Here is a 24,473-nt window from a genome sequence, read left to right on the forward strand (position 1 = left end):
AAATAAACATTGGTGAACCAAGGAGGAAACGGTGCTAAGCGCATGGACCTATGCAGAATGAGTATCAACCAATGGATGATGGAGTTTAATTGTTAAACAATTCAATGAGGGAAGCTTAGCTACAAATTCAATGACTTACTCACCTATACAGAGGGAGTAGCAATTACTAGTACTACTACAATAGTGCGCTCAAATAGAAATTTTGTCTCATGCAAGAGCCTGGCTACTACTCCCTTCGTTCCTAAATATTTGTCTTTTTAAAGATTTCAAATGGACTACCACATACGGATGTACATAGACATGTTTTAGAGTGTAGATTCAGTCATTTTGCTCCGTATGTAGTCACTTGTTGAAATCTCTTGAAAGACAAATATTTAGGAACAGAGGGAGTATATGTGTGCTCCAAGGCACCGCACCATGCGAGCATTCGCAACTGCCATGTTTGGGTTGCGCTTGGCTCTTCGCCTCTTCGAGAAGACAAACAATGATGTTACTCCTACTTATACAGTATCGAATCCACTGCTGCATGTCCGTCCACCTCGTGCGGGAGGGATAGCGTGTAGCGAAAGCTTCTACTTACTGCTCCTGCCTTTGTGTCTATGATAGGTGGGCCCAACAGGTGGTTGGCCCTCCTGTTATGCAGCCAAAGGTAGGTGCAGTTAAGGCATCGGAGCTCAGTCCGCGAGGGAGAGGGTGTTGTAGTAATCAAACTTCTCGGTCTTGTACGAGTTGACGCGACACATCAAAGCACTGCACTCTATATAAGTCTTTTTACACATTTCAAATGGACTACAGCATATGGATGTATGTAGACATATTCTGCTTCGTATGTAGTCACTTGTTGCAATCTCTAAAACGACATATATTTGGAAACGGACTGTGACTTGCCTTTTGATACTTTCATGTGTTGATTTGATGCACCTTGCCAAATTTTGACTATAAATTTAACTAACCAAATTTTCATGCATGTCACAAAAAATTACGGGGCTGTTTGGATTGTGACTATGTTTGTCGTATGTTGCCACATTATTTTTCCCACACTTGCCACACTTGCCTAACTTGAGTTGCTCAAATTGTTAGACACACTTTGGCTTGCCTAAGGGAATCTTGCCACAATTTTTGTGTCGATGACATGTGGGGTTCACTGCTAATAAAAAAAATTATTATCTTGGGTGTGGCTAATAAAAAAGACTTATATTTAGGAACAGAGGGAGTAGAAAATATAAATAATAATGCATGTTGGGGCAACCCACGTTTCCGCTAATTTTAGCCGTGGGCTTGTTCACAATTTTTACGAGGGGGTGGTTGTTCATTTAATGGAGGGACTTGTAGTACCAGACTTGAACGATACAAAGTGTGACCTAGCACACCGTAGCACCACTTGGAACAAGTGGGTAGCTATCTCAAAAAACAATCAACAACTAAAAAAATCGCGACCTGGCATGTAGTACACAATTTTAAACAATTGTTTGATGGAGTGAAAAAGGAAAACTACCCCACTATGTATATATAGGCTGGAGCCTCCGCGCTTGCTTGCTAGGGTTGCTCTATTCACACACTCTCATCCTCTCCAGATCTAAACAAGATAGGGGTTGTAACACTGTCTTTCTCCCTTCAAAAAGCACTTTCTTTCTATCCTCACCGCCAGTTACAGATCCGGACGTATCCCCCTCCGCCGGTGAAGGGGAGGAGGGGCAGCATTTAGGCCATCGTCGACAGCGAAGGAGGAGACCCACTGCCAGCCGCATCGTTATCTCTGGCCGAGTGCCGACGCGGGAGATCCTCCGATACCTTCGTCGTTGACTGTGGGCTGATCCGGCCTCCCGCCGCCCACCTATCCACATCTCGACGACCTTCAAGTACATCTTCATTCAAATCCGCCTTAGCTCTACTTCCCCAGCTCGCTACGTCGCTGCATGTGCATCATTTTCTACCTCTCATCCCCTATCGATCGGATGGTCCAACGTCACCTATTCTTTTCTTCTATTGTTCGAGGTAAAGCTACTTCATGGATTCGAATCTTGTACTCCCTCCGTCCAGAAATACTTGTCATCGAAATGGATGTATCTAGATGTATTTTAGTTCTAGACACATCCATTTTCATGACAAGTAATTCCGAACAGAGGGAGTACTTGGTTCAAACAAGAAATAAAGTGGGGGTGGAGGAATTTAGTATGTACATCGGACTTGGTACAAACAGGAAGGAAAGGGGGTGCAAGTAGTACAGACTGGTCATCCAACCGGTCTCTTGGTCGAAAAGGGAAATATAGGGGTAACATTGTACACAGTGGTATGACTAGGACTAGATGTTCCTTGGATGTTTGTTTCTCGGGGCAACAAACTATGAATCACCACTTTATGCCCCTGTTTACGTACATGGTGCTGGACTGCTGGTGCACCCACTGTCCCATGCCCTTATACCAAATATTTAGCTATTCTTAATCTAATGTCCCTGGTAAAAATGAAGCCATGCCACTGTTATAAGCCATGGCAAGTTTAGCCAAATGTTTTTGCTTGTAATTGTTTGAGACTCTGACTGTTTCCTCTATACCTTTTTGTGCAGACAGGGATATCCAATTCACCTGGTTGCTGTTGTGACCTTTTGGTGCACTGCACAAAACTCTTCTTAAAAGAAGTGACATTTGCATTGTTTAACTGGAATGTCAGAATGGAACAGTTGGTTCATTTCAGTGGAACTACATAAAGGGAGATCTGTGTTCCAATCCTCATCATCCATATTGGCGCCATAACCTTCCTTTAGGTAAGAATGATATTTAATGCATGTGTTCATCTCTATTTTCCGATTGCCATGAGAAAATAATGCTATTTTTTACTAGTACACTTGTACTCCCTCACTGACAAAACCAATTATGAAATAGAAGGCCAATCATGTACTTGGTTTCACCAACTGGTGAGGAGAAAGAGAAATAGAGCATGAAGAGGAAGAAGAATAAACAGTGCCAAGGCGATCTTGCTGAAGCCAGAGGCCTCAGTCGAGGCCATTCAAGGGCTCCGACAACGTCTACCTTACATGTGTGACGATCCTCCAGGGAGCCCTTCCACTTTTACTGTCTCACTTAGTTAATTAGGAGTACTTAAGTACCACTAATTTATTGCTGCCTAATTTTCCTGTCAGAGTTAAACAAATCTTTAGTAGGACCCTATGTTGAATCATGTACGTGTGTATGTTTGTTTATGGAGGTGAATCATGTGGTGGAGCAGGGAGGGAATATTATTAGTGTCATGACATAATAGTGCTATTGTTTTTCATGTCAATTTATTGCCATTGGTTCAATGAGGCAATGTTTTGCGTATTGTCCATCATGAATTTGATGCTACTATTAGAGTAATATGCTATTGTCTTCCTATCCTTTCCCACTAAGCTAATGAAGGTTTCACCTTGTTCCTACTTGTGAAAACAGGGATCATGTTGTGCCAATCATACATTTTAGTGGAACTACACAAGACAATACAATGAATTGTATCCCAGTCAGTGCTTTAACTCTGCTGGAAGTTCTTGATAATCTGTTGATATAATCTCAGCATTGGTATACAAGAGTGATTTCAACCATACATTTGAAGTGCAGAAAAATATATACTATTGAGTGATTCTAGTGAGTGATTTATCATCTCTTATGGGACTACATGAATAAGCTTTTTTTTCTCAGGTTGGTACGAGCCTAAGGCCTTCATCCATATTAGTTTGCTGTCATCTCTATTTGTATCATGCTACTGTCATGAGAAACACCTTTATCTTTGCACGTTAAAGTTTTGCAACCTATGCTAAATGGCAATGCTTTGAGTGTTGAGCTAATTGGCACTGATTAAATAAACTAATACCACTCTTTAAGCAAGACTACTATGTTGCTAACTTTACCCATTAAGATAATGAGGGTGCTTCTATTTGTTAGTGTATGTTTCATCAACTAGTCCCACTATTACAGTAATCTCACTCTCTCAATGTGCCAACAAGGATGCTCCATTTTGGTGGAACTGCACAAAAACTTTGGGTGCGCCATTACCTTGACAGCTTCCGTCCTTTCCTGTCAGTCGCTAATCTCGGCTTGCTTTCTTCCTTCACTGTCAGTCGCTTCACTTATCTCAGCTTCCAGTCAAAGGAAATAGTAATTGATATGCTACCTCACACAGGTTGGTACTGGTCTTTATCCTGATTATTGTGCTTGTCATGTATTGGTAATTTGGTATTGTGCTACTGTTTGCCGATTTTATAAAGGAGTAACTTGGAGCCTGAACTCGCAGGCAAATCATTGCATTGGGTGATTTCAGTAGAACTGCACAAAATGATCAGATGGAAAGATACTTATGCTACTGCTATGTACTCCAAAGTTCACTCAGACAAGCATCGATGTTGGCAAGAAGTGCCTATATTCATTCGAGTATCAACCGGCGTCAACCAGTTGTCAAACTCCCAAGTATTAGGAGAGTGAACGCCAAAAATATTACTTGGCGCATAGCCCAGAAGAACACAGTCCTGTCTTTGGTCTCAACTTGTGCCTTTTGGTTATCGGCAGATATGGTAGCAAACTGTATGGCATGGAGTCTAAAGATTCTAGACAAGTTGGTTGACGCGTATATTCATCTCGCACTTAATCAGTCTGCATGCCAGGGATGCTCCATTTCAGTTGAACTGCACAAAAAATTTGGGTGGTTCATTTTCTCAACCGCCTCCTTTCTCGTCTGCAATGTAGAATTTTGGCGAGCTAGAGGACCAAGATGACCCAGTAAACTAGTTGGATGAAACTAGTGGCCAAGTTGCTCAAACCTCGCTCGGCATAAGGCCACTATTTGAGGATAAACCTACAAGCAAAGTTCAGATTGTCTGTGCTGCCTCTTATGTACTCGAAAGTATACTCGTACAAGAATTAATTTTAGCAAGAAGTGCCTCCGACTGAACACCATTTACCAGTCTGTACCCTAGGTAATTAAAGTTCATCCATGGATCATATTGGCTGTGATCTCAATCATTTGGACGCATAAACATACTGAACATGTGAATATCTGAATATTTTTGTGAATTATGTATGAATATTGTCGTGTGATCTATTAATCATTTGGATGCATAGATATGCTAAGCTTGTGTATATATGAATCTTTTGGGTTTTTGATAGTGAATGTTGGCTATGAATATGAACGTGTCCTGTGAACCTGAGTTTGATACAAATGTTTACCTTTTCTGTTGTATTTGTGTGTGAACTTGTTAGTATGCCTACTGTGGGGTATGTGACGTGTGGGTGTCAACGACACACCTTCTTCCCGAGAAGAATTGCACCTGCTTTGTTAGGGTAGCAACGGCGCATCAGCTCTTTTTAATCTTTTTATTACTCTGTCTTCCCCTCTCCCCCGCTCAACCGCTGCCATAATGTTTTCGGTCTCAAAACAAACATAGTACTGTGTTGTTTTTGGGGCTTGATGAAAAATCGAGTGCTGGTTTCTGTAGGTTGGCCCGACCAGCAAATGGGCTGCTAGCCCACCACGACGGACTGGGAGGCTAAAAATACAAGTTGTATGGTGCAGAGGCAAGTAAAAAAATGCTATCGAGAGCCATCCACTGAAGAAAAAAAATCACTCCTGATGTGCTTCTTCAGTCGTGACACCGGCCCCCTCTTTAATCCAGTTCGCTCGGGGATCTGGTATCATTTTTTTCCAAAGGGCGAACAAGTATCAGCTAGGCCTAGGTTTTGTATTTTAACATGTGTAGCCCACGACATACGGAGATAGTGGTTTCAACTTATTTTTTGAGGTCCATACCGGCCTATGGGCTTTTTCTTAAAGATCAACAGCCCAATGTATTTTTTTTAATAAAACGCAGGTCTCTGTTCTATTTATCAATATATAAGAATAATAATGTTGTGTCCAATTTATGTTTTCCCTTCTAACCACATTATATAGATTTATATTATTACTATTATCGTATATTTTATAGAGACTTATATATACATTATAAAAACATCCCACGTGTTATTAACTTATAAAAGTTAATGTTTAACAGAAGTTGGCAAGGAAAATCCTGGTTGTTTTGACTCACAGGCAAGGAAAATCCTGGTGATTGCGTACAAAAGCTTGCAAAGATTTTAAGGACCAATTTAATAATAACGTGCTCATTTTATATTGAGCAATAACTCGCTAATTTGTTAATTATATATCACTAAAAAAAGACACATCCATGACATTTTGGGCCGAACGAATTTTTTTCTGTCATACATATGACACTTCTATGACGATAATTGTGACAAAACCCGGTATCATCATAGATGTGGTGGGCTCCTACTTCTATGACAAAAAATCATGACAGAAAATGGGCTTTTCGTCCTGGGCGGGCCGGAGACGCAGCTGCATGACATTCTTTGGGCCGTCCATGACGGAAAAAACCATGGTAGAAGCGAGGGCAGGAAAATTTTGGGAAGTTGCCGGTTACGGTGGGAGGTCGGGGGTGGAGCAATGCGCATTTCTCTCGTACAGGTTCGCGCGTGTGTGCGAGGCGTTGGCTCTAACTGAACCCGAGTGAGGCGTTGGGCTCTAACTGAACCCGAGCGATTGCACTGCAGGCTACGCGTTACTGAACCCGAGCGATCGATCGATGGCTGTTAACTGAACTTGATGGAGCGATTCCTTCGCTACTGCTACTAACTGAAGCCGATCAATGCTGTCTCTGGGATGAACAGTGAGCATTGCGGGGGGGGAGGGTTGGATGAACAGTGAGCGGTGGCGTTGCCTCTGGATGAACAGGACCCTGTGGTCTGGAGGGCCGGATGACCAGTAGACGGTGGAGGGGTGGCCATGGAGGGGTGGTTGAACAGGACCCCGTGGTGTGCAAGGCTGGATGAACAGTAGATGGTGGAGGGCTGGATGAACAGTAGACGGTGGAGGGGTGCTTGAATAGTAGCCGGTGGAGTAGCGCGTGGTGGAGGCTGGATGGACAGGAGCCCGTGGAGGCTGGAGGAGGTCGACGGTAGCCCGTGGAGGCTGGAGGAGGTCGACGGTGGAGATGAACGGTATCCCGTGGAGTCCAGTTTTGCGGTACGCCACACCCCTCCTGACGAATAGGACCCCCGTTTCGACCGTAACGCTCCAACACAAGTCTGTTTCGTCCGTTTTGCGGTATCCCACACCCCTCCCGATGAACAGGACCGCCGTTTCAACTGTAGGAGGTCCGTTTCATCCGTTTTGCGGTACGCCACACCCTTCCCGATCAACAGGACCCCCGTTTCGACCGTAGGAGGTCCGTTTCATCCGTTTTGCAGTACGCCACACCTCTCCCGATCAACAGGACCCCCGTTTCGATCGTAGGAGGTCCGTTTCCTCCGTTTTGTGGTACGCCACACCCCTCCCGATCAACAGGACCCTGTTCCGAATGTAGGAGGTCCGTTTCCTCCATTGTGTGGTACGCCAGGCCTCGTTTCCATCGCCTGTTCCGTCCAAGCTGGTTGGCTCCCACGTGTTTCGTTGCCTCCCGATGAACACGACGCATTTAGTTGCCTCCCCATGAACACGACGCATTCTGTTGCCTCCCCATGAACACGACGACGACTCTGTTTCTCCGTTCCGACCCAGCCATGTACGTACGCGCGAGTAGGCGTTCGAGACCCCGCCCGTATGTACGTATGTGGCCGTATTTTCTTTCTTGCACCCTGGCTGCTGTACGTACGTGTACATGCTACGTGCGCGCCTCTACTACGACACGTACGCGCCTCTACTACGACACGTGCGCGCCTCTACATTGACCAGTATATATGTACGTACACATTCGCGACCAGAATGACAACGCTACGTACGCTTCGACCAGGTGGGTCCCGATTGTCAGGCACTTCCTTGCCTGCGAAGATGTAGCTGGTGGGTCCCAGCAGTCAGGGGGACGAATCATTTTTTTTCAGACGCACTTCCTTGCGTGCGAAGATGTAGCTGGTGGGTCCCAGCAGTCAGGGGGCGAATCGTTTTTTTGCCCGGACGCACTTTCTTGCGTGCGAAGATGTAGCTGGTGGGTCCCAGCAGTCAGGGGGGCGAAGCGTTTTTTTTTGCCCGGACGCACTTCCTTGCGTGTGAAGATGTAGCTGGTGGGTCCCAGCAGTCAGGGGGGCGAATCATTTTTTTTGCCCGGATGCACTTCCTTGCATGCAAAGGTGTAGCTGGTGGGTCCCAGCAGTTATAGGGAAACGTTTTTTTCGCGAAATATGGTGGCCCGTCCGGTGGGTCCCTGCTGTCAGGTGGAGGAATAATTATTTTGCGCGTAACAAGGAGGCACTTCTTGCTGCGGTCGTGGACCCAGCTGCCAGCCTCTCCATGTATAGTCCACGTCCGATGGAAGCCGTTCCTTGACCACGTTGACCACGCAGCGCCGAGAGCACCAGGGCGGTGGACGACGGCGAGGCCTAGGAAGGGGACAACACGGAGCCGGGAAGAGGCGGCAGTGGATGCCCATGCATAAAGGAGTACGAGGGTTCACTGGTTCGCTGCGGTGTGAGGCTGCCATCGCCGGAGAATAACAGGGGGTGTGGGTGAGTAGAGGGATGGCCTGGCCAGCGGTGGGAGTAGTAGGGGGCGGTGAGGCCTCCGCCACATCGTAGCCGGCCACGGGAGGCAGGAGCACGAGGCACGACCGGCACTGGTTTGGGCGGCTGGAGCAAGAAGACCAGAGGTTGAAGAAGCACTACGGCCGTTGGATGGACATCATACGGTCACTAGAGCTAGAATCGTGCATATTGACTAAGTTGACAAAGCCCTCCGTCCCCGTCAACTTAGTAGGCCCACAAGTCAGCCTGCCACTATACTGGGTCCTAGCTAACAGGGGGAGTATTCATTTTTTTGCATAATAAGGAGGCACTTCCTTGTGTCCGAAGATATAGCTGGTGGGTCCGAGCTGTCAGAGCCGACCGCGGGAAGGAGGGAGCAGGTAGTCCCGCCAGTGCTTGTTTGAGCGGCTGGAGCAGGAAGAGCAGAGATTGAAGAAGCACGACGGCCATTGGATGGCCATCCAACAGTCATTGCTTGTGCGTCAACCTTTTTTTAGGAAAGCCTCAAATCTGTGGAAAACAGCATACAACCCATCTGCCATTATTTTAAATAATTTATAGCCCATTTCCTAATTCTTAAGGGTTTTTTTGGAGCCCATATTCTTTTTGTTAGCATTACAGCCCATATTGTGGCCACGGTTAAAAACTTATACGAAATTTTGCATATTTCGTTGCGGTCCGAACTGTTTTTAATCCTGAAATTTCGACTCACATTCAAACTGATTTTAAAAATAAATGTATATCAGTATAAAATCCAACAAATTCTCCACGCATAAAAATTAATGTAATTCAAAATCTCGAAATAAAAAAAAGATATTTGAAACTAATTACCGGTTTGATGTGTTTTAAAAATGTACAACCCATTTCTCATTACTAATGGGCCATTTTCTCGGCCAGCCGAATGAAAGCTTTCCTCGTCTTGAAAGATTTGCAGCCCAACAGGCCTGACAAAGCGACTTACTTGGCAAATCACAAAAAAACTGGGTTGTGGGCATGGACCCAGCTGTCAGCCTCTACACGTATAGTACTCTCCCCGATGGAATGTCGTTGACCACATTGACCACGCCGCGCCGAGAGCACCAAGGCGGTCGATGACATCGAGGCCTAGGAAGGGGATGACGCGGAGCCGGGGAAGACGTGGCAGTGGATGCCCACGCGGAGAGGAGTACGAGGGTTCACTGGTTCGGCTGCGGTGTGAGGCTACCATCGCCGCAGGGCCTGGCTAGCGGTGGGAGTAGTAGGGGGCAATGAGGCCTCAACGGCAGCACAACCGGCCACTGGAGCAGGAGCAGGCGGTCTCCCGGCGCTGGTTTGGTCGGCTGGTGCAAGAAGAGCAGCGATTGAAGAAGCAGCAGGACCGTTCAATTCAAATCCAACGGTTACTGCTGCTAGAATCGTTTGTTGACTAAGTTGACAAGCCCTACGTACGCGTCAACGTAGTAGGACCACAGGTCAGCCTCCCAACTGGTGCGCCCCAGATGTCAGTGGGAGAAATCATTTTTTTGCGTAATAAGGAGGAGGTTGATTGCGTGCGGCCAGGCCAGCGGAGGGAGTAGGGTTAGCCGGGGAAGCCTGCGTGGCATCACAGCGGGCCACAAGAGGAGGGAGTAGGCAGTCCCGCCGGCGCTAGTTTAGGCAGCTGGAGCAGGAAGATCAGATATTGAAGAAGCACGACAGCTAGAATCGTGTGTTCACTGACAAAGCCTTGTGTAAACAAGTCAGCCTCGAAATCTGTGGCGTGTACAACCCATTTGCTATTATTTTTATAATTTTTACTCATTTTCTAATTCATATGGAATTTATTGCAGCCCGTTTTCCATTTTTAGAATTGCCGGCCATTTTCTGGTCAGTACCAGGGTCAAAAAATTAACTAAATATGTGGGAAATTTTTGCTGGGGAATGAAATATTCTTAATCCAAAAATTAATAGCCATACTAAAACAAATTCAAAAATAAGTTAGTACCATGTCAGGTTAAATCCAATGAAATACGTATAAGATATCAGTGAAGAACAAAATTCAAGAAAAACTAATATCACATTTGCTTGTCTTGAAAGATTTGCAGCCCAGTAATTCGGAGAAAACAAATAGGCCTAGCTTGGGTATTCTTCAAAAAGAAATACTGGGCTACCTATTTTCCCAAAGAACTGGTGCATGAGCATTTAGCTTTATTTATTTATTTACTTATTTATGTTTAGGGGACCATGAGCATGTACCTGGGCCGGATTCATGTGAGAGCGTCCCTTCCAGTTAATTATGGGCTTCTCTATTGGGCCTTCATCAGTGGGCTGCATGTTATCAACAAGTGGAAAATGTGTTCCGTACGAAAAATAGTATGAGCTAGTACGGTACGGGGCACTAAAGGATCGAACCATGCAACGACTTCCAAAACATTGCGTTTGTCATTCTAACAACACATTTATATTCAACCAACAAACAAAATATACTACTGATTGTACATTAAAAACAACAGCAGCAGCAACTAGGGCTGGGGGTGCAACAAAAGTAGTAAGCAGGCCAAAAGAGTGAAGACGCAGCTCTCTCCTCCAAACCAAACATCAGCCATCATTACAAAAGGGCTACCAAAAAAGAACAAGCATATGCATCAAACTAAATAAAGATCTTACTACACCAAGTGTACGCACCTAACTAACTGGCTTAGTTAGACATTACTATTTATTAAGCTGTGGAGATTGGCTAACGGCTTGAACCAGATGAGTGCCTGACGAGGGAAACTCCAGCCAGCAGGTCAAAGTCTGATACTTGTGACCCTCTCTCCTACTTTGGGCTACAGAGCGTGGCGGCACACATCAGGGTATGGTGCATGCAGAGACGCATGGTACGCTGTGTACACACAGTTTTTCCCGATGAACGAAACCGTGCTTCCATCATGATCCTTGCCGTCGGTTATCTCCTGGTTAATCGGATAATTCAGTCCGACAAACAGAGAGCGTGTACCAAGGCTACTTACCAGCCTCCAGTCAAAAATTCCTGAAGGCCCAGAGAAGCTGGGATCCTGCTCAAAAACCTTGCAGTGACTGTGATTGTATTCCGCAAAACAACACGTCTGGTACGTGCAAACGATCATCAATCTTTCGCCGTCGTCTGATCGAGCCTGGAACCACCTACAACTGCCATGCTGCTTTTCTTTGAAAGGTTCTGGGATTAGGAAGGGTAGGGACACCAGGCGGCCTACAACATCATATCAAGTTGGAGTCAAATAAAAAAGGGCTCTTGATTTAGTCAATCTTAAGAACAACATGTTATGAGCATGAATATTTTTTCTGTAAATGTTGACAGTAATATAAGCAAGCCATCATGATATCATAGGAAAGTAACATACTGCTGCAACAGCCATTTGTAGCGATGACTGGAGTAGGCCAGCAATACGTCCAGCCATAGAAGGAGTCAACAGCGTAAATGAAGCCCTTGTGTTCAATGGCATCAGAGAACCATGGAGGATGTATGATCCTGCGATGGACGTGCAGATTTATCCACTTACCGCAGTGACCTGTCAGATAGGCGAGACCACGGTTGAAGAACACAATTAGCCTAAAATCTTTATAATTCCTAGATCTTGTGGGCACTTGGCAGATTACAACCTTGAGCAAATCAAACTTGGTATCATGTTGGCTACTATAAGATTCCGAGTATTCTGGGCCGCGCTGCCAAAGCAGTGCAGTGTTAATCGAAGGAAGGGGGATCAATCGTCGGGTGTAGACCTGCACGAGCATCCAGCTGCCGCGACCGTCGACGAGCACCATCCAAGACGTGTTCATGCCGACCCAGTACATACCGTTAATGTAGATGAGGCTGACGGGGATGGGATCGCAGTGAAGGGGGTTGATGCTCGCCACCCTCCGATCGTTATGCCGCGTGACACGCCGTTTTTGAAGATCAGGCGGCATCAGCAAGCAAGGAGCTGGCTTAAAATGCTCCGACCTGAGGGCTTTGAGTAAACAGTACAACCCCGATGAGCATGCGGCGAGCGGCATGGTACTGAGATTGTCCACACGCGAAACACTGAGCTTGATTACCTCTGTGGGGAGCGAATTCCAGCCACTCTTTCGGAGGACGCTGCTCAGTTCTGCCATTGTTAGTGCTTGGGTTTCGGACGAGGGGGGAGGCGCCTTAGCGGGGATGGAAGCTTGGACGAGATTATGTGCGGACAAAGATGGAGAAGCGAATATGTGCTGTGGGAAGTGGACAGGTGATGATGACTACACCACGCCGCTTGACTTACGAGACACATACCAGCAGCGTAAGGTCATATCAATGCCAAACAACTTGCTTGAGTGATCACAGTACTGGTACCTACTACAGTACTATGCCCTAGCTTGCTAGAGTAGAGTAGTAGAGTAGGACTCTGCTCTACTACTAGCACCAGAGTAGTAGTATATTCTAATCTAAAATAGTTACAAACTTCAATGCTCGATCGTGGAACAACTACGAACTGTGCTCAAAGACCGTGTCTACGTGGTGTTTGGACTTATATGCAAAAAAATAGCAAGATGCCCGTGCATTGCACGACACACCATCATCACCAACTCGTTTTTTCCTCTACTCCTACTCCTATAAAAGACTCAGTTGGTGATGATGGAGGTGAGGAGGCGTGTTCAGCCGGGCGTGCAGCGGACGACGCAACACTATTCAATTTGTTATAAAAAGTACTTGTAGAGATAGAGACATAGGGAGGAGCACGAGGTAAGGCCTTATCTGTAAATGTGGAGAGAGGTGCGGGTATCTTTTGTAAAATTGTCATAGTTGGCTTTATATCCGTCAGATATAGATCGGACGGTCTATATTACAAGATGGCAGGCAAACCATCATCACCAACTCGGTTTTCTATAAGAGTAGATATATATAGATATAGATAGATAGATACGAGGGAGTACTAGTAAGGACACCATCTACTGCTTCGTGTGCTACTCCTGTGCTCCATTCGGCGGCCGCAACATCCCCTACAGCCACTCCCTCTTGCGCTCCGTTCGGCGGGCGCTGTTGAAATCTAGGGAGCGCACTCTCGCGACTGCTGGCAGCCACGACTTCACCGAGGATGACTTCTTCCCCGACCTCGGCAACCTTTTCCTCAACGACATGGGCGACAACCTCAACGCCAACGGTGCTGCTCCCGTTGCATCGTATGTGTTTCTGTCCTTCCTATTCGAAATCGTGGTAGAATTCATGTTTCTACTCTGTATCCGACTACTATGCTAGTCCACATGATTAGTTTCATCTCTGTTATAGCCGTCATGATTTATTTTGTGCTTATTCGGATTAAATATCGTAGTAACTTGCTCACATATTCAACTGGCGCAACGTCCCCTACAACCACTCTCGTTTCATGGACGGCCTGGTCGATGCCTCCAAGGAGCCCTTCGTCCACTGCTATGAGTGCCCGATGCCGTTTTGTGGCTCGCCGGCGGACATGGTGCATCACCTCACGGATGCGTGCAGCGGTCACTTCTGAACCTTGGCGGAGAACATCAAGTACGACACGTGCTACGATTCACCATGTCGGAGTCGCTAGAGGATCACCGCCGCCTGCTAGGCTCGGAGGAGGACGACATCGTCTTCCTCTTGATCGTGGGCACCGGCGAGGCCCGCGCAGGCCGCCGCCCCGTCTCTGCAATGTGCGTCAGGGGCGTCGCCGCTGACGCTGACACTGACACGAGGCAGATGTACAGGTGCGTGGTCAATGTTACTACCCCTCCGGGCGCGTGTGGCGAAACCGGCCTCATCGGACAGACTTGGACCCTGAGGAGCTGGCACTATCCCGCCAATGTGGACCTGGAAAACCCATGGCATCCGTTCCATCCTTTACCCGCCCACTCGGTGCACGGGGACTCCAAGGAGGTTCACCTGGACATACGCATTATCAAGTGCACTTAGAAAACATGTAGTGTGTGTGTGGGCGCTTATGGACCGTGTCTTTGCCGCTTTTGATTCTGTAAGCTTGTCGTTAAACTTGAGTGGCTCTTGCCGCAGTCCTTCCTTTGAACTGCTCCTCTCAGTGAGCTAATGTAAGACACTTTGGGTTTTATTTTATAATGGAACCGGGGAGGAGCCTCACTGTTCTTCTAAAAAGATACGCATTATCAAGCTAAATGTTGATCATTAGTCTTCGCTCAATGTAATTGCTGTCTAAGCATGTGGAGACTTCCATGCATGATCTTGCTCTATTGGAGTATTGCGCATGAATAAAAGTGTATCCGTTTATGGTTTAGTCTAGAATCTTCCATGTATGAATTTTTACTACAGTACTGGTGAGGCTGGTCATAGTGGGAGTAACTTAGCAAGTAACATAGCGCATTTCAAGATAGGTTTGCTTATGTGGCATAGAGTTAATGAGGGAAAATGTGTTTTAAGTAACATAATATGTTACTGTAACATAACGCAACCCAAAGCAAAATGAGTCTATAATGTAATAAATGCTATCATCTATGATACTACTTGTATGTTACTTTGCACTATGAAGGTAGTAACAAGGACTAGTGTTATATGCATGACACTAGTCTAAGTTACTCCCTCCGTCTAGGTGTATAAGGGCATGGTTAATATTAATTAATAGTATAGCCAACTGTTGACTATAAGAAAGTGCCATGTCATCTGTAGCCAACATGTATAACAATCGATACTCAAAAACTAATTCTTAAAGATCATTTCTTGCAAAGCACAATAAGTGTTATTTCTTCACAAGATTTGGATGCAGGTTGAACAGTTGAACGCTTTTGTTTGCAAAAGATTCATTTTTATCTATTTCACCTGGATGTTTGTGAGCTCTAGAGATGAGATAATATCCGAAGAAACCTATCGATACCCGTTACACATGATATGACCCCCACATCCTTTGTCAAAATAAACAACTCCCTGATCAATGCATTTCACTCTTCGGTGCAATGCACGGGCACCTTACTACTATAGATTAGTACGGCCAAAAATTGAACGAACATTATATATAGTACGATAAATACTGATGCATGTCACCTAAAATTATATCATTCAAAACTATGTTCAAATACGAATCCAACGATATAGTTTTTGTTGACATGCACTAACATTTTGTCAGTTAGATCTTCAGTCAAATTCAATGGGGGACTAATAAACCATGACCGATGTAGTACAAGTGTAGAGGGCGGCACTGCACGGGAGTCTCACCTCCCACCCCGCTCGTGGCGCGGCAGTAAAGTCGTCATATCACAAAACCAAACACTCCCAGTAATAAATGGCCTGGTAAAATAAACGGACAAGCAACCATCACATCCCTCCGTCTTTTTTGCATTTCATCTCTCTGCATTTACTTTCTCCGGTTCATCTCCCACACTCGATCCCTAGCTAGTACTCCTAGGGCCAGTTCTTTTGGCGGCTTCCCCTGCTTTTCCCACAAGACTAGTCATAGTGGAGAGTAACAATAATGCGCCTCACTCATTTATTTGGGCTTCTAAACTACTACTCTATCCTGGTTTATTCCCCACCATTGTAATTTGTGCTAAATTTTGACCAAAGATTTAACTGATAAAATGTTACTCAAAACACTTAGGCGCGGTGCATCTAGGTGTGTAAGTCATCTTACAAAAACCAAATAATCCCAAAACACTTAGGCGTGGTGCATTAACTTCTACCTCGTTTCTTGTTTCTTGACATATCAACCAATAAGAGATAAAGATTGTGCATGCTTTTAATGACTTGAGATATCAAACACGACATGCAGTGGTTAGTTCATTGCATGCAATACTATTAATTAGCAAATAAACATTAACGTTTCTCATTCTCTCCTCCTCCTTGGTCACGGTGCATAGAGAAATAACCACAGAGAAGGAAGCTAAAAGTAAACAATCAAACGAGCATTTTTGCATTTGTTTTGCATTGAATCGTTTCACAAGCTTGACTAGTGTTGTTTTTCTACTTTTACAAAAACCGCATCGTAATGTTAAAACGTGCATTTGCACGTACATAAGTAATAGCAGTACTCCCTCTATCTAGGTGTACAAGTCTTCCCTCCTTCTTGGTCACCGTGCACAACCAAAGATGACTTATTGACCTGGACGGAGGGAGTAGCACAGTCTGCAAGCATATATTGAGAGAGACGTGTAGTCCGATAGTATATAGTAAAGTTTGTGCTATATGCACGTACTTGCAAAATGCGTAATAATACACAACGTTTCCAAACTTTCCCTTTTACATACTTAATTAAGGACGCTAAAAATTACTGAACGTTCGGGATTTATCATTTGCGTCCCAAAACTAATGAGATCGCCTTACGAAACAAAAATTATACTCCTCCTAAAAGCCACGGCGCTCGCAGGAGCGCTTGCGGCACGCCACGAGTGCCCTGGTGCGCGGCCGTTTCCCAGCGCGCCGACACAACGCCTCTTCCTCAGCCTCGCAACTCGTGAGGTGCTGATTGGCGGCTTGCCGGCGGGCGAGCGTGATCTCACTGGTGTGGTGATCCGGCGCCAACAGGTACACTTCCTGGCTGGAAGCGTGCACCCGGTCCACGTACCGCCAAGCATAGATGAGGCACTTGGGCCCGACTGCACTCAGGGCGTCGGCACGGGCGTCCTCCGCCACCCTCACGGCCCTCGCACGAGCCTTCTGCCAAAGAACCAATTGCTTGACTCTCTCGGACGCGACATAGATCTCCCAGAAAGCTTGTTGCACGGTGCGCTTCTCTTCCTCGACCTTCTTCTCTGCCTTTATTTTGGTGCGCTCTGCTGGAGGCTGGGGGGCTCGGCGGGCGGCGCGGCGTTCTCCTCGTAGTGGGGAGCCGACGCGTCCTCCGACGCGCATGCTGGTGAGATTGGGAACACCGACGCGTCCACCTCGACGCGTCGCGGTGAGGAGCGGAACACCGACGCGTCCTCCTCGACTAGTGGCAGCAAGGAACAAAACTGCGACGCATCGCGTCGTGGCGAGGAGCGGAACACCGACGCGTCCTCCTCGACTAGTGGCAGCGAGGAATGGAACGGCGATGTGTCGCGTAGCGGCGAGGAGCGGAACACTAACGCGTCCTCCTCGACTAGTGGCGGCAAGGAACGGAACGGCGACACGTGACCGTGTGCGCGGTGCAGCGAGGGGCTCCTAGGGCTTGGGAGGGGAGATGCCATGGTGGTCGACGTGAGAGGGAGGGGGAGGAGATAGCGATGAACGTGAACGTGAGGGGCAGGAGATAGCGTTGTCGTGGGAGGCGTAGTATTTATAGCGAGCAATGACACACCTATGTAAGATATGGACTGAGCTGCACTGACTTAACTGCAGGTCCAGTTGCGTCACTGACATGTGGGCCAGTACACTGCTGGGCCCGTATGTCAGTGACCCAATGCACCTGAAGTTAAGTAAAAGCTAGCTACATGGGCATATTGGTTGGGGTAAATTATGGGGGAGCGAAGGGGTGAAAATATTGCTGGTCACAACAGATTGGACGAGCGTTGGGGGACGAGAGTCATGCATCCAGATTTTTTCACACGGAGTGGAGTGGTGGGACCGCCGGAGGGAGAAGGAGATTTTGGCAGGCATATTGTTTCCACACATGGAGAGGAAAAGATTTGGAGATGAACGGGCTTCCTGCAGGTATGGGGAACGGTGCATAATAAGTCATCTTGCATGCCGGGCTAGGTATAGTCTCAAGTCATTAAAAATATACACGCCCCACACATGTTCATATTTAAAGGTGCACTAAATTATTGCATGCGATGATTAAGGCTGTCCATCATGGTGGTATCTTAGCTGGTATCATGCACACGGGAATAGCAAACCTGCTGATGTGGCAAAGAATTAAAGAAGAGAGGGGGGTTAGACTAACTAGTGTTCATGCATGCATTGGTAAACACATTTTTTTGTGAAGAACTACAAAATTAGTTGAGTACTTTTGCAGACTTCAAAAACTATTCCACCACCTCTACTATCTTGCTAAGAGTAAGTGAAATTTTTCAGTCAAGCCCTTTAAACTAGAACGGAGGTAGTGGTACTCTAATAGCTAGGTGTCTAAGTCATCTTACGAAAACCAAATAATCCCAAAACACGTAGGCGCGGTGCATTAACTTCTACCTCGTTTCTTGTTTCTTGACATATCAACCAATAAGAGATGAGGGTGTGCATGTTTTTAATGACCTGAGACTATCAAACATGACATGCAGTGGTTAGTTCATTGCATGCAATACTATTTAATTAGCAAATAAACATTAATGTCTCTCGTTTTCCCCTCCTCCTTGGTCACGGTGCACAACCTAAGATGAGTTACTCACCTAGACGGAGGGAGTATCAACATTCACAATGTCAAATCAATATTTTTACACTCATTATAAAACATAGTTCTTATACTCATTATAATCAGTATTGTAGATATTGATATTTTTAGTATAAATTTGGTCGTGGGATTTCATTGATGCCTGTCAAAGCATGGAGAAAGTGAAGCTTAGGGCTTGCATTGCCGGTCTCTACATAGGTATTTCTCTTCATAATCCTGTAATTTTAGAGACTGATTGCGCTTTTGTGGTAGCGTCTCTTGCATCGGGGCACTATGACAGGTCTGCTATGCGTGACCTGAAGATGAAAGCGTCGAGCATCTCGAAGTTGATCAACAATCTTCAATTGTCAAAGATTAGCCGTTCGGCCAATAAGGTGGCACACTTGATCGCTAAGTATAGCTTTGATAATAGATTAGATGGTATTCTTGTAAATAACATACCGCCCTGTGTGGTGAAATTGTATCAAATGAGTGTACTGGTGTGGCTGGTTAATTAATATAAGGTGGTGTTCAAAAAGAAAAGTATATATTTGGTCAAACACTTTGCAAACGGTTGACGGGAGTAAAAAGGACCAGAGGGAGTATCATGCATGCAGAGTAGGCAAAAAAATTGCTCATTTATAGCCGGTCGAAGTCTCAAAAGGCGCGACCGCACGAGGGAGGCGAAGGTCGTGGGAGGCGCGACGGTTGACGGAATTAAGTGAAGTTACATCCACGCACCGGCATGGCGTGCGAACAGGCAGAAGCTATGCCGTCAGGCCTACGATATGGGTCTAATAGACATGACATCTAGTGGGTCCCGCATAGTTCTCAAGAACTCTTTGGGGGCTTGCAGCCGTTTATCCACCGGCCAAGCCAGCAACCCCACGCCATTCGCATGCCCTACTCGTCCCCGTCTTCTACCTCACAACAGTTTGCTCCCAGTCGTCCCATCCTTTCACATTAGTTCGCTCCCAGTTTTTTCGGGGTACAACAGTTCAACTTCTCCTAACCCTCCTCCAAAATCCATGGTCTCCCAAATCTCCATGGTCACCGCTGAGTACCAGGTTAGAGCCATCACCGGCGATCAGTTCATCGTCATCTACACACGTGGATCCGCGACGGTGAAAGCATGGGTTGCTCACTTCCTACACATGTTCAACAGTTCAACGGATGAGTGGGTCGCTGGGCTAGATGTTGAGTACACCACAGTCCTGGGACGAGAGAAGGATCTAAAGGACGAAGAGAGGAAGAAGCCCGCCGTGATCCAGGTTTGCATACATAACGTTTGCTTGGTCTACCACATATGCCATGCCGATGTTGAGTGCCAGGATTTTAAGAACTTCCTCAAGGACAAAAGAGTGAAATTCGTTACTGTAGGCTTTAAGAAGGACAAAGAAGTCCTGCATCAGATAGGTCTCATTGTACGCCAGCCCTTCGATCTCCAGAAGGCAAGCCTGGTGTCCTCCTCTCAACCTTAAATGCTGACCCTGGTAGCAGCCATGATTGATCCTTCGTACGCTAAACTGAAGAAACCTCATCACGAGTTTCATCATGCATGGGAGGCGAAGACATTAGATGAAGATCACATCCTGTACGCAGCAATGGATGCCTACCTTTGTTTAAATATCTACATGGGTTGGATGAAGAAGCAGAGCCCAGTGTCCGGTTCAAGCAAAGAAGCGTCGGCAAAGAGGGAGAGGAAGAGGGACGAGGACAAAGTCGAGGACGTGGACTCAGACTCTGAGTAGGTGGCAGTGTCGTCACTCATGCTGGTTCTACTGTAGTGTCAAGCTGACTAGTTGCTTAGTTTATTTTCAAGGGTGTGTTGTGCTGAGGCCCCAGCAGAACTATGTTTATGTTCTTTCTCGTTATTTGAACTATTTAGTACATAGAGTAGTACTAGTACTATGTCTTACTACTGTTCTTCTTGCAGTTGGTACTACTGCTCGTACCTTCGTGTTCCTACTGTACTTAATACGTTCGTACTAGTAGTATAATTTGGGTTAGTTGATTTGTGAAAGAAGTTCGACGGAGTGAAGGAAGAAGACGGCAGAAGAGGTGGAAGAAGCCCTACTAGCCATCCATGTTGCATCAAACGACTCACATGAGTCGACTGACCCAAATTGCTCCTTCAGATTGCAGGATCCACGTGGCATTCAAGGTCTCGAAGGTAGATTCCGTGTCCGCATCCGGTTTGTGGGCTCGACGCGCGCGCGACCGGCTTCCGCCGCGACAGCCACCATGTGTGCCTCCTCCGCGCGGGTGGAGACGACAGTGACACACTAGGTCCTCCTCGCCGGCGTGATGGAGCACGCGCTCGTCCTCCTCTTCATACGCTGTGTGAATAGATGCGGCTCCACCAGCTGCTCACGTGCTTGGCAGGGCGGCGACATGGCAAGGAGGGACTACAGACGACGTGAGCGAGCGAGCCTTCGGCTTCATGGCACAAGGATGGCGGCGACATGGCGGTGATGGGCGAGAAATTGTTGGCCGGAGCAGGCGGGCGCCGGCATGTGCAACGCCAGCGGCGGCATATTGATGAGTGCGTGTATGGGAGCTTACTTTAGTTTTATATGAGGTTGGTCAAACTTAAAAGAAAACCGTACTAGTACACATAAACATTAGACTTAGGCAGCGCTTTTATTATTTATTTTTTGAAGTTAGTACCACAGCCACGATACGGAATCCTGTGCAAGCGCGTGAACCGCGGCCGCGCGGTCGATCGAACAGTGCATCACAGTGTCGCGCTCAAAGGACATCCACCGAACCTTTTTGTGTGTGTGAAAACAATCCACGAATATTACTCAACTTTTTTTCCTGCGAATGTTCTTGACGCTGCAATATTTCCATATATTTGAATTTAGCTCCAGTTTGTGTTTATTTGGATTTGGACGTTTTAGGTGCGCCCTAGTTTTTTTTAATACTTATTTCGTGTGTGTGACTAAGAGAGAACGTGTGTATGTGTCCATATGTGTGTTGTGGCGGAAGGGCAATGTGGAGACGGTGTGCGTGTGATACAGACATAGAGAGGTGTGAATGTGCAAATGATCATGCATGAGTGAGACGTAGATAGATGCCGATACATTGTGTATACATGAGAGAACAGTCTTCTAGTTTACTTGTGTGTGTGTGTGTGTGAGAGAGAGAGAGAGAGAGAGAGAGAGGAGCATCCATAACACAACAACCATCTCTCTCGATTCGTCCGTCCCTCGCACGATCGCATGCAACATATGCATCAACGCGCACATTTTGACACCCTCACTCGGCCCCTGCCCACCTCAAGGCCCGCGCAATCTCTTCGTGAATACCCATTTCTCTCCTTAGGTTTGTTTTCTCTCAATATTTGACACACACACACACGCAGCACAACACACACAACACTCCCCCGACCACACAATTCTTCCCCATCCAAGGTTCTACGGCGACCACTCTCGCTTGTGCTTCTTTGCACCCCAACATGCACAACACCTCAATCTCTAAAGAGGGCATTGAGCAGATCGAAGACGGCGACAGCACCGCACTAGAGAATGCGGGGTCATTTGGAAGCAGGGTGATGTGACGACGGCTGACTGACTCCTCCCCCACCCTCTCTCTCTCTTGCACAAAATTAGCAATCCCTCTCTCCACCGCACAAAATTGTCAATCCCTCAACCCATGAGATCCTTCCCCTCGCGTCCATGTTTTTCCAGCTCTCTCATCAAACATGTTGTCTCTTCTCCTTCCACGTATATAGAATCACGTATATTACATGTCTCCATCTTTCTCATAGACCTAACTTCTTCCTCTCTCTCTCTCTCTCTCTCACTCACTCTCACTCTCACTCCCTCTCTCTGTCTTGTTAGGGTTGTCTCCTACTCTCTCATCCACATACATACAATCTTTCCCGCCCTATCTGCTCCATCTTCAAAAGCTCTGTCTGCACGTTTCATTCACACAATGGGATATGTCAAAATGTTGCTTCTATAATGGTTGATGTAGAGTTTTGGTTGTTTTTGTTGCATCCTACAAAGTAATAACTATGAAATGCATTTAGATTCTCATTTGACTGGGATTATGTGAGTTTGAGCATGTTGTGAAGTACTATAGACCTTGTATACATCTTGGGATTCGACAATGATTGTAACTATTGAATTGTATAGACCATTACATTGGAAGTCACTAGCCTAATATATTTATTTCACAATTTCAACAAATGATTAGTTCACTACAAACTAAGAAAACAAATGTGTACTCCCTCCGTTTTTATTTAAGCCCACGTATTAGCATTGGTCAAAGTCAAGTTTTGTAAACTCTCAGAAAGCTTATAACAAAAAATATTAACATATACAATAACAAATAAATACCATTAGATTCATTATTGAATGTACTTCCACATCATACATATTTGTTATGGTAAATGTTTATATTTTTATATAAACTTGGTCAAACTTTAGGAAGTTTGACTTCGGTCAAACCTAATATGCAGAGTTTACTATCACTACTCGCTAGTTGCTTAGCCGAATCACTCAACACGCCACACGGGGAGTCCAGTGTCACAAAATTTTGAGGTCGGCGGGAAAGTCTCCTGCAACCCTGATTCGAGCAGTGGGAAGTTACCATCATAGCCTTCGGAACAGGCCTACGGACGATGCTTGGTTGGGGGCTGTTTTTGTAACTTCAGGTTCACCCTACCCAGCCAGCCCCACCCTGGCACCCAGAGTAGTACACCTGAATACTCCCCATTTTCTATCCCCACCGCAAAATAGACTTCTCCATGGCACCACAGCCTTTGTGCTCCTCCCCTTTACACCGATGCACTCGTCCACCGCAGCGCATCTGCAACATCGACGACCTCGTATGCCACACTGGAGCCGGCCCACCGTCGTCGTTGTAGACGGAGCCTCTTCCCCGGCATCGTCTTCCACCGTCTCGGATCTGCTTCCCGGAAGCCGGCGCCAAGCGCAGAAGTACCACCGTCGTGGACAATGAACTGACTCCCTTTGCCGACCATGACTCACAAAGGCCGTCGCGACAATCGTTCTCCTCCTCGATTGGTAATGTGTGTATTGAATCACTTAGCAGTACATGTGCAGTTCCAATTTTGTTCATACCTACCCTTCAATTTTTCTGGGTGCTATTGTTCCCGTAAAAGTAATTGGTTATAGCCTCCATTGTCCAATAGAATATCAGCTTGTAATTGTGCGTCGCTCCTGTATTGCGCTGTGCTTGGGTTGGTTTTTCATTTGCGACCAGCAGTGTGGCAAATGATGGAAATGTTTTTAGAACTTGCAAGATGACCGCGTTGCACGCATCAAGATGCATTTGTATGAGTAGTTTATCTTGTGGGAGAAAAGGATGAACGAGGGAAGGCCTTATTTGCAAATCTGGAAAGGGGTATGGGTATCTTTTTGCAAAATTCCCATTTGTTTCCTTCCTATCTGTCAGATATAAATCGGACGGCCTATATTGCAAGAAAAAAAAGTATAGAGAAAAAAAAGTAGATAGTAAAGGAAGTAGAGATAAATATTAAATATTAAATATAAAATAAATATAACCGTAGAGAAGAGAGTAGATATAGAAGAGATGTTGGGAAAGGATCACGTGCGTGGGGGAAAAAGCGGCCGGGCATGCGCTAGTTTTGGCGCGCGGCGTCCGGCGCGCTTTATAAAATCCAACGCCCTCCCACCGCTCTGTGCCTTGGCACCGCTCTGTGCCTCACCACCGCTCTCTCCCCGCTCTT

This window comes from Triticum dicoccoides, chromosome 1B, assembly GCF_002162155.2.
Source record: "Triticum dicoccoides isolate Atlit2015 ecotype Zavitan chromosome 1B, WEW_v2.0, whole genome shotgun sequence".
Lineage (NCBI taxonomy): Eukaryota > Viridiplantae > Streptophyta > Magnoliopsida > Poales > Poaceae > Triticum > Triticum dicoccoides.